At 44.5% G+C, this 18,065-nt stretch overlaps 1 protein-coding gene across 6 annotated transcripts in view; it reads right to left on the bottom strand.

Moving 5' to 3' along the window:
- PIK3R6 (phosphoinositide-3-kinase regulatory subunit 6) overlaps positions 1–828 on the bottom strand; it is a 94,411-nt gene extending 93,583 nt beyond the window's left edge. For 5 of the 6 annotated variants that reach the window (XM_073559679.1, XM_073559674.1, XM_073559672.1 and 2 more), the window contains exon 1: positions 657–827. The gene's annotated coding sequence lies outside the window, so the exon portion shown is untranslated. Of the gene's footprint in view, positions 1–656 lie in introns of all 6 variants that reach the window. The other variant, XM_073559677.1, reaches the window with a different exon arrangement.
- Between the last annotated feature and the right edge of the window lie 17,237 nt (positions 829–18,065).

Below are 18,065 nucleotides of genomic sequence, written 5' to 3'. Positions count from 1 at the left end.
AACAAGCGTGGTGTGGATGTGTGAAGTGGCTCAGCTGATTGTTAGTGCCTACTATTTCAGTAGTTGAGCAGATGAGTGTGTGAACTGGTCATGGGGGTCAGGCTTAGTAAGAAAATCCTATTGTAAAAAATTAGTTAAAATTTATGTAAAAATAAAAATTCCTCATATCTATTAAATAATCTAACAGACTCTAAAGAACCAAGTCCTGAGTTTAAGATGAACACTTGCACTGATAACCAACAAAGTCATTCCTATTTAAAAGTATTTGCCTAAGGAGAAGTGAGATGGAATTCCAAGTACAAGTACAGTGCAGCGTATTATCCAGGGAGGTTGTACATTAGCCCGATTGTAAGAAGCCTCGTACACCCTGACCTTCATTATTAATAATCTACTCCACCTTCCTGCCCTATCTCACGTTCTTTCACTCTGATACTTCCTACATTGAGAATTCAATGTGTACAGACGAGCAGCTGCCAAGTGTCAGCTTTTCCACTTAGTAGCACAAACATCTTTATATATATCCATCATAAAAAATAAACTTTTTTTTCTTAACTCTTGTTGTGCATTATGTTTGCTTTCTACATGTTGTAATCAAAAGCCAAACTTCATCCCCCTTTCAAACTCTGCCACATATGATAGGAACACATTTCTCTCACCTGTTGCTGTCTGACAAATCCTGCGCAGCCTGAGCCCAGCCTGGAAACTTTACGAAAACTTTTTTTTTTGGCAAAAACAGCCAGGAATGTGGAGATGTATAAAAAATGGAGGATTGCAGCAGAAGTGTATCCACGCGCTGGCAGAAGGTTAAGACACTGTAAGGAAGTATACTGCTGTTTATGAACGTCTGCTAGTCCCCGAAGGCACAGGAAGGAAGAGGAGGGCAGCTCACAGGCCGATCACATGAAGACATTAAAAATATCTCTACTCTGATTCATAAAAAAAAAGATGGCAAGAGAGGCCACAGTAACTAATGGTTGTATATGTTTCCAGGAAAGACAAACATATGTACTATAGAGAGTCTTTGACACCCAGAGTGCCTTTTAGTGATATAGGTTACTTCACCAAGGCTCAGACTGGACCATCGGAGAACAGGAGAATCCTCAGGTGGGCCACAACCCTCTTACTGTATATGAGCAGTACTTGGCACTATATACTTGTACAGACAAAGGCAGAATGTTATTCATTTAACAATCTACCCAGTTCATTGTTACATAAATTTGTGATTGAGGATAATGTCACGTTTTCATGTAGCTGAAAAGTGGCGCCCTGTAGTTGGTTATGGGTGGCCCTTGGCATCCCAGACTGACACCTTCACCCCTCTAAAATTCATAGTAGTGCTGTTACTGGTACTGTGCTTGTGAAAATAACACACCCATCGTGTGGCCATGAGTTGAGTGCAATGTCATTCATGCAAGAGTGAATTTTGAGTCTTGGCTACTGCCTTATCTTGTGACAGATAGCGCTCGATCCTAGAGTGAATGGGGGCTCACAGGATTCCCACAAGACCCGGTCAGGTGGGTAGTCCTATCCTAATAAAAATCTTGCATTATAAAGACTGGGATATCATACTGAGGAAGGCACAGGCAAAACAGGACATATCATATGGAGGGAAGTATCCTTTTTTCCAGACTTCTCTGTGGAAGTCCAGAGTAAAATATCCCTGTATGTGCAGTACATATTAAAGGAAGAATGAGGACACTTGGATTGCAGTATTCCATGATTTACCCAGCGAAACTGAAAGTGATTGCGATGGGTTCCACTTTTGTCTTAATAATAATATCATCATAACAAGCACTTGTCTCATCACTATTAGTGACACATAAATGCAAGCTGCGGTATATGGTTTATCTTTAGTGCGGCGGGCTCTATGTAGGAGACAGTTGATACAGAATATTTTTATTTCTGGTATTTTTTTTTATTGTGGAGCATGCACCGAATGGTTGTGAGCTGCTTCAGGTCCCATTCCTCACTGATAAGGGAAGATCCATACTGTTTGAGGGAGGGGAGGGAAAGGGGTGTTTGTTACCTGGGTTGGGGGGAGTTTAGCTGCTGGATTGTATAGTGGGTAAAATATCTGGAATGGATAGCATTGACAAGGATAGATGCATTTATTCACTACTTTAATAAAATGGGTGTAACTTTTAATGTTATACTTTGGAATATAACAGTGTTGAGGGACAATTCTCAAAGACACGCAATATCTGAAGATGTCAAAAAAGTCAGCCGGCAATAATAGGACTTCAGGTGATTCATGTGAAAAAAAGATCTTATTAATTTGATATCAGTCAGTTTTAGGCTGAGTTAAGCAGTGTTTACTGCATGTGTTGGGGGATACTCGCTTAGCAATAGGATGAAGGCACGGGCACATTTTCTCCACAAAACAGTCTATTTGCGTTTATTTATTCAGCATAAACCGCCATGTTACACATCACACACATAGTCCATAGCTCTTCCTAGTATATGGCTTAACTCGCGTTCACTAAACACGCCGGACTTCTCACTTCGTCCCATTATTGTAGGTGTCCGCATTCCAAACAGTTCATTACATATATCAACGGAACGTAATATAAACACCAACAGTGTTACAGGCTGGCAGAAGGCACCAAATACTAAAGAAGGTGTTTAGGTGCGTTCGCAGCCCGGGGTCCACCGTGCAGAGATGGTAAGTAACTGCTGCTCGGTAATGGCGGACACTGACTGGCGGCATAGCAAATACAGGTTAACGTCACCTGGTGAACTAGAAGGCGAACCCTGTTACTTCACAGTGCCGCAATACCGCAGGATGAACGCTAGGGTTTGGTCACAGGAGCCTACCTCAGTGGCACGGGGTTAGAGTCCTTCTAGACCCCCTAGCATTCGGCACTGCAACAGCGGTGCCTGAATAACCACACTAATGACAAAGCACTTGATGTGCATACAGCGCAGACCAGGCGGACACCACTAACCACCCTTAGCTTAGGGTAGGAAAGTGCACTATTTTGCACATGGCGCCGCTACGGATGGACGCTGCTGTCAAAGGAGTACAATTGTGCCTAGTGCTGGATGGCACAGTATGGTGCTAGGTGTGGTGCTGAGAGTGGGTAGCAAAGTTGCTCATAGCCTAGCCACTGACAGGCGCTGACTCTATCCACAAGACCCTAAACACAGACACAACCAAGGGTAGGAGTTTCCAATGTGTCAGTCATCAGATACGTGCATCCATCATCATACACACCATAAGCATTTGAGTCTATACTAGCACATGGCCGTGCGGCCATGCGACTCTTTTATAGCAGCGTCCTTCCGGGACCTTCCTGATGGTCCAATCCGAGCTGGAGAAGGACCTGAGCATGTGACCTCCGATCTCCAATGAGAGATCGTCCCACAGGCATGCTCAGTGGACTGAAAGGAGGACTTTGTCCCTGGAGTAGCTCGCTGCTGACCAGCATGCGTTGCTATAGCTGGACCAGAGGTGGCAGCAGCAACCAAACCTACAGAGCTGGTCTGAGCAGAGTGCCTGCATTGACGAGTCTGCTGAGCAGCCTCCTCTGCGGCCGGAGATGAATGGGAGACTGCCGAATGCAAGGCTCAGGATTCCTGCTGTGCAGCGACAGGAACCCGATGCCTAACAGACAGTCTGTTCCAATTGCAGATACTTCTCTGCCGTTATTATAACCCCTTTATCTGGAGTTACCTTCCTGGAGCTCCTGCTCCACATGCTGACTCCTTGTCAGTAGGGATGGGTGAACCCGAACTGTAAAGCTCTGGACCCGTACCAAACACATAGTGGGTTTCCACGTTAATCCCGTGTTACAGTTCTGGTCCACTTCAGGTCCAGCGATGCATCTGGCCGTCACCGCATGAACACTGCTGGAAAAAGCAGAAGACTGCTGAGTAATACTGCCGTAAGTTAATGAGCGGCTCTGGAAGCAGATGGGGCGGGGAGACAGCGGGATGGGAGGATGCGTCGCTGGACAGGTATGTATGATTATAATGTTTATTATTTTATGCTTTTTTTACAGCCTCCCCATTCCATATCTGTAAAGTCCAAGTTCGGGGTTCGGACGCAAGTTCACGTCATCTCCGGCCCCGAACTCGACAAAAGAACTTGGGCGAACCCGCCGATCCTGATCATAGGTTCGCCCATCACTACTTGTCAGACTTCACTCATGGGGAAGCTGCCTTACGGGATCACTGTCCTTGTGATCAGGGCTCTTCCTACAGTCCAGACCCTCAGAAGGATGGTAGCTTCTCCCACCAAGTGCCGACACAGACTCTGCACATACATGGCCTCTCCATGTGCTCTTCAGGAAGTCCACTACTCCAAGGACCTTCTGACACACAGGCCATCCAGGACCTTACTGACCATGTGACGAGACCTCAGTCATATTATATAGCTGTAACCACCCCCATAGGTGGGCGGTCTATGTGTGGTTAGACAGTCCTGCCCAGCTCTCCGACTAACCCTGTAAGCCTCCCTTTATAAACTAAACACTTGTGGAACTACAAGTCCCAGAGCAACATTACTGGCTTACAGCGCAGAGGACCTCCTCTGCGACACATACCGGCCATTTACAATAATGCCGGTCACTGTCTCACCATCACAGTTACGCCTCCGTGCGTATCCTGAGGAGCACATACAGCGCCCCCTAGCTGAAAGAGTGATCACTGCCTCACAGCTGTGTGTACACGTTGTGTTTTTGCTGCGTTCTTCCACACAGAATTGGCCCAAAAATGCTAGGGAATCCTTATGCCAACAAAGTCAATGAGAATCCTGGAGTTCTGTGCACATGTCAATTCTTTGTGCGTTTTTGCTGCGTTTTTCACCCATTGACTTCAATTGAGTCAGTCAAATATGCAGCAAAAGACGCAGGTATAAAAATGTTTGCAGATTTGCTGAGTTTTTACAGACTTCATATTGGGTGTTTCCCAAGCTGTCAACTGTGTGACAGACCAAGAAACACCAGTGCGGCAGTTCTGATCGACGGTAATGTTACTGCCTGTAAGATCGTTACCGTCAGTCAGAATGCTGCATGGTCAGGCTGCCAGATGTCAGCATGACACCGCAGCTGTCACTATGACCTGCTTCAAAAAGGTTACCGCAGGTCACAGGCATCGGGTGATAGTCTACTACTCCAATCAGCCGACTCCTGCTGTCACTGATTACAGCAAGAGCAGGCGGCATCTGATGGGCGTAGCCATTAGTTGGCACCTGTGCTCAAAGTGAAAAAAAAGTTAAAGAAATAAATATTGAAATAAAAACAAAAACACAGTATTTACTTGCCTTACACCTAATCCCTGAAGCCTTTGTCTCCTGAAAAAAATACCATATAATCACCTTAATGCCTAATCCCCAATGCCCATGTTACCTGGAAAAAAGAAAAAATAATAGACCACCATATCCTTCACCTATCCGTAATCCATACTGTCCCTCAGCAATATGGATGAATTGTTGAGCAGTCACATCAGCTGATGCGACTGCTCTACTCGGCATCCAGCTACACACTGACAGGAGCTTGTAATCACTCCTGCAGTATGTAGCGCTGACTGCTCATCAGCTGATGAGCCCCAGTGAACTTTCACCGCATCTCAATGCTACAAACTACAGGAGAGATTACCTCCTGTTTCATTGTGTAGTGACTGCTCTCAAAGTCATCATGATCGCTGTGGGAGAGTATGGATTATTATCTTCATGTCGGACAGGTGAGGAATAAGCTTGTTTATTATTTTAATTCATTTACAGGGGACATTGGCTTCAGTGGATTGGGCAATTAGGTGAACATGGTTTAATTTAGAGTGAAAAAAGGAGTCTATGTCATTTGTTCAAATAGAGGTGTTAGGAACGGCGGAACGCACTAAATAAAAATAATAATAAAGTGCATTCGCCGCGCGGGGTCCACCGTGCAGTAGGTGATATAACCGCTGCTAAGTGGTCTCAGGAGCAATATGGCAGAGGTGCGCATGGGGTTAAACTTCACCCAGGTGCGCAGAGCAATCTCTGTTGAGTCACAGAGATGCCAAACACAAGACAAATACAATAGGGCTGAGCCTGTTAAAGTCACAGTGCTCAGAAAAGTTGCACACACGGTATCTGGTCACAGGAGCAGAGCCAAGGACAGCGGGAGTGCGTCCCTCTAGACCTACCGTGTGTGCGACGTCGCAACTGCAGACGCCAAGGAGTGCTGCTACTGCAGCGCGGCGTGGGACACTGCCACTACACAACAATGCTAGTATGCAAGCGCAATGTCGGACGCTAGCAACTGTGGATGATGAAGCAGAGGCACGCTGGCGCTGGTACTACACTCAATCCCTAACCACAAACGTAATATCAGAGGGTAGGGGTTTCAAATGAGTCATTCACCAGAATCATGCATCCATCCTCATTCACACAGCAGCAAGTATGACTATACTAGCGCATGGCGGAACAGCCATGCACGCCTTTTATAGCAGCCGGGACCTTCCAGAAGCCTCCAGATCTCCGAGCTGGACCAATGAGATCTGGAGCAGGACCGGAGCACATGACTCCCGATCTCCAATGGGAGATCGTCTCATGAGCATGCTCAGAAGATGGACAGAAGGACTTAGCCTCTGGAGAAATTTGCTGCAAGGCAATCTCCTCTGCAGTAGATAAACAGCAGGAGACTGCAGAATGTGAGGGTCTGGATTCCTGCAGAGCCAACGCAGAAATCTGATGCCTAACAAGAGGACTTCATTCTGGGTGTGTAATTTTTTTTTATACAATATAGTATTGTAACAGTATTATACAATACTATGGAGTTAGTAATAGGGGCGTCTCATAGACGCCTCTCTATTGCTATCCTCTGGTCTTGATGTCACCTGACATTACAAAGTTGACTTCAACCTCCCCAACTATCACCCTACTTGCCACCACACCAGGGCAAGCGGGAAGAGCGAGGCTAAGTGCCAAAATAGACGCATCTTATGGATGAGCCATTTCTGAGGCGGCTGAGAGCTGTTGTTTTTAGACTGGGGAGCCAATATTCATGATCTCTTCCTAGGCTATTAATATCAGCCTTCTGCCTAGCCTTTGCTGGTTATTAATTATAAGGGCACCCTACGTCATTTTTTGGGGGTCCCCCATTTTAATATCCAGGAAAAGCTAAGTATACAGCTGTGAGCTGATATTAATAGCCTGAGAAGCTCCATGAGTATTACCCTCTTTCCAGGCTATAAACATCAGCCCCCAGCTGTCCGCTTTCCCTCTGCTGGTTAATAAAATTTTTTGGGAACCCCACGCCATTTTATAAAAAAATTATTTACTAATAAAATACATGTAAAGTAAGCTACGCAAACACTGTACTAATTATATATGTCACAGACAACTTTATATCTTTGTATTCTATGTGTATGTATCTATTGCATCTACTCTATTCTGCTGTGATTTTGTTGAACACGGCAGATGAAATGGCAGGCTTTCAAGGACAAAGACATGGGTGTGTACAAATTGGAGGACACTCGCATAGTCCGTATGCCGTCCGTTTTTTTTTCTCGCACCGATTGACTTGCATTGGCGAGTCTCGTCCTATATACAAGGACAATCGCAACATGCTGCAATTTTTTTTCTCAGTCCAAATTCAGCTGAGAAAAAAAATTGCAAATGAGCAGCAGCTCATATATATTAACTTTCGTCAGTGTGCAATCCGATTTTTTATTGGATTGCACTCGTCTATTTTTCTTGCAGATGTGTATGAGTCCTAATGACTCCACGTGCGTCACCACCTCCAGGTATCAGTGCACGCTGAGTTCTGCCAGTTGCTGTTTGGTTACAGCCAGTGTAGGTTCATTCTGTGAAAGCTCCTACATAGGTTGGTGACAAAGTGGGACATCACTTTAACCCTTGAATTACCTTCAGACCTGGGGTGAGTATATTGGGTTCATTTAAATGATTAAGGAATATGTTTTATAAAGTGTTTTATTCTCAGTGTGTGTTTAACTCTTTACTTATAGGTTTAGTAATGACAGCGACAGCTGCTGATATGAACCCCTAATCCCATTACCCTGATGTGACTGCACCAGGGCATCAGGAAGAGCCTGAGCTAAGTGCCAGAATTGGCATTTCAAATATAAAGTGCCATTTCTGGGGCAGCTGAGGGCTGGTATTTTTAGCCTGGGATGGGGCAAATAAGCATGAAAGACAGGGTTGAATAAGAAATCTACACCCCCCAAATTTTTTTTCCTTGTTTCAATCTTTAGCTCCAAAAAGTATTCATTGCTGTAGAAAAATGCATAAACAATGCTCCTTTTTTTCTGCCAACAAATTCCTAGAGATACAAAAACGTTGCAGAAATTTCTGCCATCAAATACTCAATGTGTGTGCACAGCCTTACAGTGCATGAAAGTGTTCCCTTTAAATGCATAAGCACCTTCAGAGATGATTGAGGAAGGTTTGTAGGTGCCCGTTGCTTACTCTCGCATTGTTGTAGTATACCTTCCCCCTCCTTACTCTAACATGGTTGTATGAGTTTGGGAGAACATGTCTGCTTTCTTTCATAGAACAGCTCCACTTTGGTCCGGGTGCTATGTTTGGTATTGCAGTTCAGCCCTATTAAAGAGAATCTGTATGCAGGTTTTGCCACATATTCTGGCAGCAGCATAATGTAGGAGCAGAGACCCTGATTCCAGCGATGTGTCACTTACTGGGCTGATTGCTGTAGTTTTGATAATAATGACTTTTACTGGCATTTGATTATCACTAGAGGACTAGTAAATCTGCTGTTATGTAAGCTGTCATGTTCATAGCTCTGCATAACCCCACCCCATAGCACTGATTGGCAGCTTTCTGCCTATACATAGTGCACACAGAAAGCTGCCAATCAGTAGTGTGGGCAGGGTTATACAGAACATTCAGAGAACTGCTAGATCTGCAGCAGAGAAAACTGATTTTATCAAAACGACAGTAAGTGACACATCACTGGAGTCAGGGTCTCTGTTTCTACATCATGCTGCTCTCAGATGGGGGGCACCAACCTGGTGACATATTCCCTTTAACCCTTTGTGTGCTGCAATACTTTCTTTAAATCCTCCTCCCCGAGGATTGTACTGTGTTGCCAAATGTAGTTACTGTTACTTGGCTTTTGTGTTTGACCCTTGCATCTAATTTTAATCCGTTTGGCTTTGGCTTCTGTTTTGCTTCAAGTCTGATTCCCCTCCTTATTGTTGAAGCTTTGCCTGGATTCCTTACATTTCTGCCAGACGATTCTTTACAGTACAGTGTTGTTCACTATTCAACTCTTAAAGGGATTGTGTCTGAGAAAGAATGTTGTTTTATTACCAACGGCTAAATATACATACAGTTGTGTGAAAAAATGCCTCCTTCCCGATTTACTATTCGTTTGCATGTTTGTCACACTTAAGTGTTTCTGATCACCAAACAAATTTAAATATTAGACAAAGATAACACAAGTAAACATAAGATGCAGTTTCGTGGCATGATGTCTAGCTTTTAAGTACCTTTTGGTCTACTTCACTTTGTCAGGCAGGTCTTATTTAAGTGATTTCTTGATTGAGAGTAGGTGTGGCAATAATCGGGTCTGGTTATAGCTAGGGAATGTGAACTCAGCTTCCCAACTTGTGATAAACCACAGTTAATTTATGTTTGGGGGTGTCAATCACTTTTTCACACAGGGCCCTGTAGGTTTGGATTTCTTTTTCCATTAATAATAAAGACTTTCCTTTGAAAACTGCATTTTGTGTTGCTTGTGTTCTTTGTCTAATATTTAAATTTGTTTGGTGATCTAAGTGTGACAGATATGCAAAAGAATAGGAAATCAGGGAAGGGGCAAACACTTTTTCCCACAACTGTATGTCAATGACAGAATATGCATCAGCACTAAATAGTAGAGCATAAATACGGGCAATGAAAAAGCTCAAAACCCAGAGTATATTAAACCATCTCCTGATCTACTACATGCCCATATAGACGGCTTAGGGGGTTTATCCTACTGACAGATTCTCTTTAAGGCGACTCTTGTAGACCCTTGAGACCTTCTGTAGAAGATCCACTTCCTGCCGCCATTTACTTTAAGATCCAAAACCCTCTCTTGTTTCCAGAGGCTTTCATCACACGAGATTCTTGCCCAACCTAAGTAAAGCTTTGGATCACGTAATTTATTTTGGATTGGTTCCAAACCCGCAAAGAAACCAACCTTTTACACTTATAAGGAAGAAGTGTCTAGACTCTTTTTTATTTCAATCTTAGATTTTCTGTGAATTATTTTGGTGCTTTGATTATTTCTAAAACTAGATTATGGCCCGATGCTATCGCATCGAGAGGATGCGATAGCATCACACCTCTTGCCATGTTAACCCTCAACACACACACTCCTCTCACCTTTCACCATCTCCACTCACTCTTTCACTCCACATACGACCCCTTCTCTCACTCCGTCTCTCATACTCACGCCGTCATCGCCGCTGCTCCACGATCCCCGACATCTTCTTCCGCCGGCGCCATCCTGGATCCAGACGTTGTCCACGCCGGCGAGATGTTCTTGCGGCGACGCCATCTTGAGTATCTTGAAATCCCGCGATAGTCAAGATGGCGTCGCCGGAAGAACATGTCGCCGGCGTGGACGACGTCGGGATCCAAAATGGCGTCGGCGAAATCTCGCGAGTTTTCGCCGACGCCATTTTGGATCCCGACGTCGTCCTCGCAGGCGACATGTTCTTGCGGCGATGCCATCTTGAGTATCGCGGGATTTCGCGGATCCAAAATAGCGTCGCTGCAGGAACATGTCGCCGACGTGGATGCCGTTTGGATTCAAAATGGCGTCGGCGAAATATCGCGAGATTTCGCCGACGCCATTTTGGATCCCGACGTCCTCCACACCGGCGACATGTTCTTGCGGCGACGCCATCTTGACTATCGTGGGATTTCGCCGATCCAAAATGGCGTCGCCGCAAGAACATGTCGCCGGCGTGGAGGACGTCTGCATCCAGGATGGCGCCGGCGGAAGAAGATGTCGGGGATCGTGGATCAGGGGCGATGATGGCGTGAGTATGAGAGACGGAGTGAGAGAAAGGGTCGTATGTGGAGTGAAAGAGTGAGTGGAGATGGTGAAAGGTGAGAGGAGTGTGTGTGTTGAGGGTTAACATGGCAAGAGGTGTGCGGTGACGTCACCGGTTACAACTGGACGGAAGTTGTTACAACCAGAAGTTGCTTAGGGCATTTATTATTATAGATTATTATATTTTAACATTTTGTCATTCAAAGAGTTTCTGTTTATTGTTAAAAATTGGTAATCTTAAAAAATAAAGAATTAAACATGACTTACCCCTTATATCCCACGGCCTGCAGTGCTCCTGCTTTCTGTGGTCCCTATACATATGGGACCAGTTACTTTAACACTGGTCAAGTATGTATAGAAATCATTAAAAACAATACAAAAATAACAAAAACAGAAAACTCCTTAAGTTTGGTTTAGCAAAAATCCTTTTTCCTAATAATGCTATGAAATAAGGCTCATCATTCAAAACACCTATACCCTTTCACTTATGCGTATGGAAAGGGAAGTGAGAGTAGAAGATAGTACATAACCCCATCCTCCTTACTTCTCATCCCCTTTCATACAGCCTAATTGCTTCTGAAATTGTTTTTTAAAAACGGATCTGTTACCAGATTTGACAAATCAAACTCCATGCATTATTTAATGGTTCTCGTAGCCCTGATGAGGCTGTTGAACTTACTTAGAAACTTAATCTCAGAACGGCTGTATACATCTTGAAAGTGTTTCTGCCCGATTTTAAAATATGCTCTGACTGGACTCGTAAAATGCTCATTTTAATATAAAGATTTTCATAGTAAGTATAACGGCCTCATCAGGTTTAAGAGATCTATTTAATAATTCCTGAAATTTGTATTGTAAAATCTGGTGACACTGTCACATTCAGTTGATTTTTAATGAAGAAGTTCGTCTGGGAACAGAACACAGAGGTTCGGAGATTTGTTTGCTTCAAGAGGCAATGCCTCATTGTGCTCCAGTTCTGTGAGTAGCTGGGAATATTCTTAAAACATCTAGCAATCAAGACAAAAAAAATGCCCTGTATGAGTAAATACGTATATGCTGGTCTATAGTTATGGGATACAGTATGTATTATTTATAGAGATTTTCTATGGAAGAAGAATGTGTGATAGCACTTGACTGACGATTATCTATATTGATGTAAAGTGACGTATATTTTAATACATTTCCAATTTCTTCTTGTATTATCTTTTACACAGCTTTCCAAATTATTAAGCAAGCTGAATTTAACCCCTTCATGACCAGAGGTATTTTTGGTTTTGCATTTTTGTTTTTTGCGCCCCTTCTTCCTAGGGCTATAGCTTTTTTTTTATGTGGGACAAGTTGTACTTTCCAACCAGACCATTGGTTTTAACTTATCATGTAGTGGAAAACATGAAAAAATTCCAAGTGCAGTGAAATTGCAAAAAAAGTGCAATTCCACAGTTGTTTTTTGTTTTGCTTTTTTACTAGGTTCACTAAATGCTAAAACTGACCTGCCATTATGACTCTGCAGGTCATTACGAGTTCATAGACACCAAACATGTCTATGTTCTTCTTTATCTAAATAGTGAAAAAAAACCCCTAACTTTACTAAAATAAAAAAATTGCGCCATTTTCTGATATCCGTAACGTCTCCATTTTTCATGATCTCGGGTTGGGTGATGGCTTATTTTTTGCATCCTGAGCTGACGTTTCTAATACCATTTTGGTGCAGACACGATCTTTTGATCGCCCGTTATTGCATTTTAATGTAATGTGGCAGCGACCAAAATAAGTGATCCTGGCGTTTTGACTTTTTGTTCTCGTTATGTCGTTTAGCGTTAACCTTTTTTTATTGATAGATCGGGCGATTCTGAACGCGGTGATTGCAAATATGGGGTCACCGATGGGCAGATTTCCAACACGATTGCCAGAAGCGCATGTTAAATCCCACTGTCAGCGTTTGACAGTGCAATAGCCATGGGTGGATCACGATTCCACCCGCGGCTATTCCAGGCACATGTCAGCTGTTCAAAACAGCTGACATCTGCCGGGAAAGATGTGGGCTCACCGCTGGATCCCCCATCAAAGGGAGGGTATCCAACATCAGCGTACTATTACGCCCGATGTCGGAAAGGGGTTAAGTTTCATAAAGATGTACTTTTGTGTATTTCTCATAAACTCATGGATGGTTTGTGTCTCTGGGCTCTTTGGATCACTGAAATCAGTCTCAAACACCTGTGATAATTAGTTTGCCAGGTGAGGTCCAATTAAAGGAAAACTACTTAAAGGGGATATCTGTAATTTAAAAAAAACACAAACATGTAGTTGCAACAATCTGTCTGTTGTACCCAGCGACGGTGACTAACTGCTCCTGCCAGAAATTCAGCTAATCCCTGTCAACAAAGCAGCAGTTTCTCTTCCTGTTGACAGGCACAGCTACTGGTGTCATTATGAATGACAGCCGGCTTCCACCAATAAGGCCACTGAGAGATGGCTGTCAATCAGCATGACAGTAGCCCCATACATAAGATATTTCATGAAAACATAAGCATGATCATCATAATGTGAAGAGATTTGTTGCTGAATACAGAGCACAGATGGGTTCGTGCAGATAAAGGCATAATGCAGAAGGTTTCTGCCCAACAAATTCATCAGATTAAGAGAGCAGCTGCGAAAATACCATTAAAAAGCAGCAAACAGGTATTCAAAGATGCTTGTGCCTCTGGATTCCTACAAACCTCAAGAAGAAGGATCCTACAGAGGCTACAGTTGAATGAGGCCGTACTGGGGCCGCAGGCTATTGAAGGGAGGACGACATGACAGAGTTGAGGGGAACTATAGGAAAGGTGGCATGTAAGGGGTTTTGGTAAGGAAGGGGTTAAAAGGCTTTGAATAATGGCAAGGGGACAAGGCTTCAGAGTGGTAGGAGGGGTCACGAGGGGGAAGTGGAGGGGGAACTATAAGAGGGTGTAGCCATTTTAGTGGGGCAACCATTTTAGGTGCCCCATCACAGTAATAACAAGCTGTGATCTTACAGTCATATGTAAAAGTTTGGGCACCCCTATTAATGTTAACTTTTTTTCTTTATAACAATTTTGGTTTTTGCAACAGGTATTTCAGTTTCATATATCTAATAACTGATGGACTCAGTTATATTTCTGGATTCAAATGAGGTTTATTGTACTAACAGAAAATGTGCAATCTGCATTTAAACAAAATTTGACCGGTGCAAAAGTATGGGCACCCTTATCATTTTCTTGATTTGAACACTCCTAACTACTTTTTACTGACTTCCTGAAGAAGCACTAAATTGGTTTTGTAACCTCATTGAGCTTTGAACTTCATAGCCAGGTGTATCAAATCATGAGAAAAGGTATTTAAAGTTGCCACTTGCAAGTAGTTCTCCTATTTGATTCTCCTATGAAGAGTGGCATCATGGGCTCCTCAAAACAACTCTCAAATGATCTGAAAACCAAGATTATTCAACATAGCTTTTCAGGGGGAAGGATACATAAAGTTGTCTCAGAGATTTAACCTGTCAGTTTCCACTGTGAGGAACATAGTAAGGAAATGGAAGAACACAGGTACTGTTCTTGTGAAGCCCAGAAGTGGCAGGCCAAGAAAAATATCAGAAAGGCAGAGAAGAAGAATGGTGAGAACAGTCAGGGACAATCCACAGACCACCTCCAAAGACCTGCAGCATCATCTTGCTGCAGATGGTGTCACTGTGCATCGGTCAACAATACAGCGCACTTTGCACAAGGAGAAGCTGTATGGGAGAGTGATGCGAAAGAAGCCGTTTCTGCAAGCACGCCACAAACAGAGTCGCCTGAGGTATGCAAAAGCACATTTGGACAAGCCAGTTACATTTTGGAAGAAGGTCCTGTGGACTGATGAAACAAAGATTGAGTTGTTTGGTCATACACAAAGGCGTTATGCATGCGCTGTATTGTTGACCGATGCACAGTGACACCATCTGCAGCAAGATGATGCTGCAGGTCTTTGAAGGTGGTCTGTGGATTGTCCTTGACTGTTCTCACCATTCCCTATGAGGGGGTGCATTATTCCCTACAAGGGGGGCAGTATTATACCCTATGAGGGGGGCAGTATTATACCCTATGAGGGGGGCAGTATTATACCCTATGAGGGGGTGCATTACTCCCTATGAGGAGGGCAGCATTACTCCCTATGAGGGGGTGCATTATACCCTATGAGGGGGCAGCATTATACCCTATGAGGGGGGCAGTATTATACCCTATGAGGGGGTGCATTACTCCCTATGAGGAGGGCAGCATTACTCCCTATGAGGGGGCAGCATTATACCCTATGAGGAGGGCAGCATTATTCCCTATGAGGGGGTGCATTATTCCCTATGAGGGGGGCAGTATTATACCCTATGAGGGGGGCAGTATTATACCCTATGAGGGGGGCAGTATTATACCCTATGAGGGGGTGCATTACTCCCTATGAGGAGGGCAGCATTACTCCCTATGAGGGGGTGCATTATACCCTATGAGGGGGCAGCATTATACCCTATGAGGGGGGCAGTATTATACCCTATGAGGGGGTGCATTACTCCCTATGAGGAGGGCAGCATTACTCCCTATGAGGGGGCAGCATTATACCCTATGAGGAGGGCAGCATTATTCCCTATGACAGGGTGCATTATTCCCTATGAGGGGGGCAGTATTATACCCTATGAGGGGGGCAGTATTATACCCTATGAGGGGGGCAGTATTATACCCTATGAGGGGGTGCATTATTCCCTATGAGGGAGGCAGTATTATACCCTATGAGGGGGGCAGTATTATTCCCTATGAGGGGGGCAGCATTATTCCCTATGAGGGGGGCAGCATTATTCCCTATGAGGGGGGCAGTATTATACCCTATGAGGGGGGCAGTATTATACCCTATGAGGGGGGGCAGTATTATACCCTATGAGGGGGTGCATTATTCCCTATGAGGGGGGCAGTATTATACCCTATGAGGGGGGCAGTATTATACCCTATGAGGGGGCAGCATTATACCCTATGAGGGGGTGCATTATTCCCTATGAGGGAGGCAGTATTATACCCTATGAGGGGGGCAGTATTATACCCTATGAGGAGGGCAGCATTATTCCCTATGAGGGGGGCAGCATTATACCCTATGAGGGGGGCAGTATTATACCCTATGAGGGGGGCAGTATTATACCCTATGAGGGGGGCAGTATTATACCCTATGAGGGGGTGCATTATTCCCTTTGAGGGGGGCAGTATTATACCCTATGAGGGGGGCAGTATTATATTCTATGAGGGGGCTACATTATATTCTATGAGATGGCTGCATTATACTATGTGAGGGGGCTGCTTTATATTCTATGAGGGGGCTACCCCAACTCCTGCTACATAATTAAGACATGTACAACCTTATATTATACCCGGATATTAGCGTGTTTTACCGCATAATTGGTGGTCTGGTATTTAACTCTATGCAGCTACATAGTGGGCCCCAAGAATGATTTTCTCTGGTGGGCCCAAGGTGTTCCAGTCCGACGCTGAGCGGGAACATGGTCTCACTATGCAAAAACTTGGCGTGTTTGGGAGGATTGGAAGCTGAAGTTAGACGAGGGTTTGGGGGATGAGAGCAAGTTGCTATTGTTATTGGGTCATAGTTGGAAATCGGGTTGGTCGGTTCCGAAGCTTAATAATTTTTTGTCTGGATTGGCTTTCAGCTTTAAGTTTAGGGGGTTGCGGGATTTAACTAAGTCATTTTTGGTTTTGCAAGCAGTGAAGGAATGGAGGAGACACTGGAGGGTTTCGGACAAGAGACGTCCGGTATCCTATGACGTACTGTTAATGTTAGGCGAGCACTTGAGAGACGTATGTGCTTCACTTGGGGAGGTTGTTCTGTTTAAATTGGCTTTTTTTTTGGCATTCTTTGGGGCCTTTTGGTTAGGGGAATTGGTGAGCCCTTCCCGTTTTAAAAAAGGGGGGCTGCTGAGACAGGATGTGGACGTGTATGGGGATCGGTTAGAAATAATTCTGCGTTCTTCTAAGACGGATAGGGATGGTACGGGTTGTAAGGTGGTACTTTTTGAGGTGAGTGGGTCTCCGTTATGCCCTGTGAGTTGCATGAAGAATTTCGGAACAGGATGGGAATCGATTACGGACCCATTGTTAGTTCATGAAGATGGCTCCTTTCTATCTCCTTTTCAATTCGTAACAATATTCAGGCAGTGTTTGGAAAGAGGGGGCATTCCAGCAAGGGAGTACAGTGGTCATTCATTTTGGATCGGGGCAGCTACGGAAGCTTCAAGGAGGGGATTAGGGGATGACATGGTAAGGAGGATTGGTCGTTGGGAATCAGTGAGGTTTCGTTCATATGTATGTCCTACTTTGGTGTAGCGTTTGTCTGCAAGGTCTACTTAATGTGGTTATGGTGATTTTGTTTTCTTATTTGTTTCAGAGTCGGGGCAGCTGCTCGTTTGGATCATGGGTCATTCTTTTATATTCTGGGCTGCGTTGAGAGCTGACATTCATCCGGATGGGAGGCAGCTTGGTGTGCCAAGGTCTTTAGCAATCTTGAGGTGGATCGGTAAACGGGGCATGGTGTGGAAACAATTGTTACCTGAATTTCACAGGTTCGTTCGCCTAGATCGGGCTCCGGATGTGCTGCTGATCCATTTAGGGGGGAACGACTTGGGTAAGCGTCCATGCAGGGACTTAATAAGGGATATCGAGTTTGACATGTTGAGGCTGTGGTCCATGTTTCCCAAGCTTTTGGTGGTCTGATTGGACATCATCCCCAGGAAGGTGTGGCGCGGGGCGAGATCGGTCCGAGGGGTGAATAAAGCTAGGATAAAAGTAAATCGTACAGTGTCCCGTTTTATGGCAAGAAATGGGGTGATAGTGGTACGCCACATGGATTTGGAATCGGGCGAAGGGGACTATTGGAGGAAGGATGGTATCCATCTGAATGCGATCGGATTGGATTTATGGTGTTTGGCAGTTCAAGAGGGCATTGAGAAAGGTTTAAAAGTGTGGCGGGACACAAATGTTTGAGGGGTCAGAACATTTGTGTTGGTGGCGCGGCGGGAGG

This window comes from Dendrobates tinctorius, unplaced genomic scaffold (genome assembly GCF_039654945.1).
Source record: "Dendrobates tinctorius isolate UK_male_01 unplaced genomic scaffold, ASM3965494v1 ptg000014l, whole genome shotgun sequence".
In the NCBI taxonomy this organism is placed as follows: domain Eukaryota; kingdom Metazoa; phylum Chordata; class Amphibia; order Anura; family Dendrobatidae; genus Dendrobates; species Dendrobates tinctorius.
This window is presented reverse-complemented; position numbering and strand designations above follow the sequence as displayed.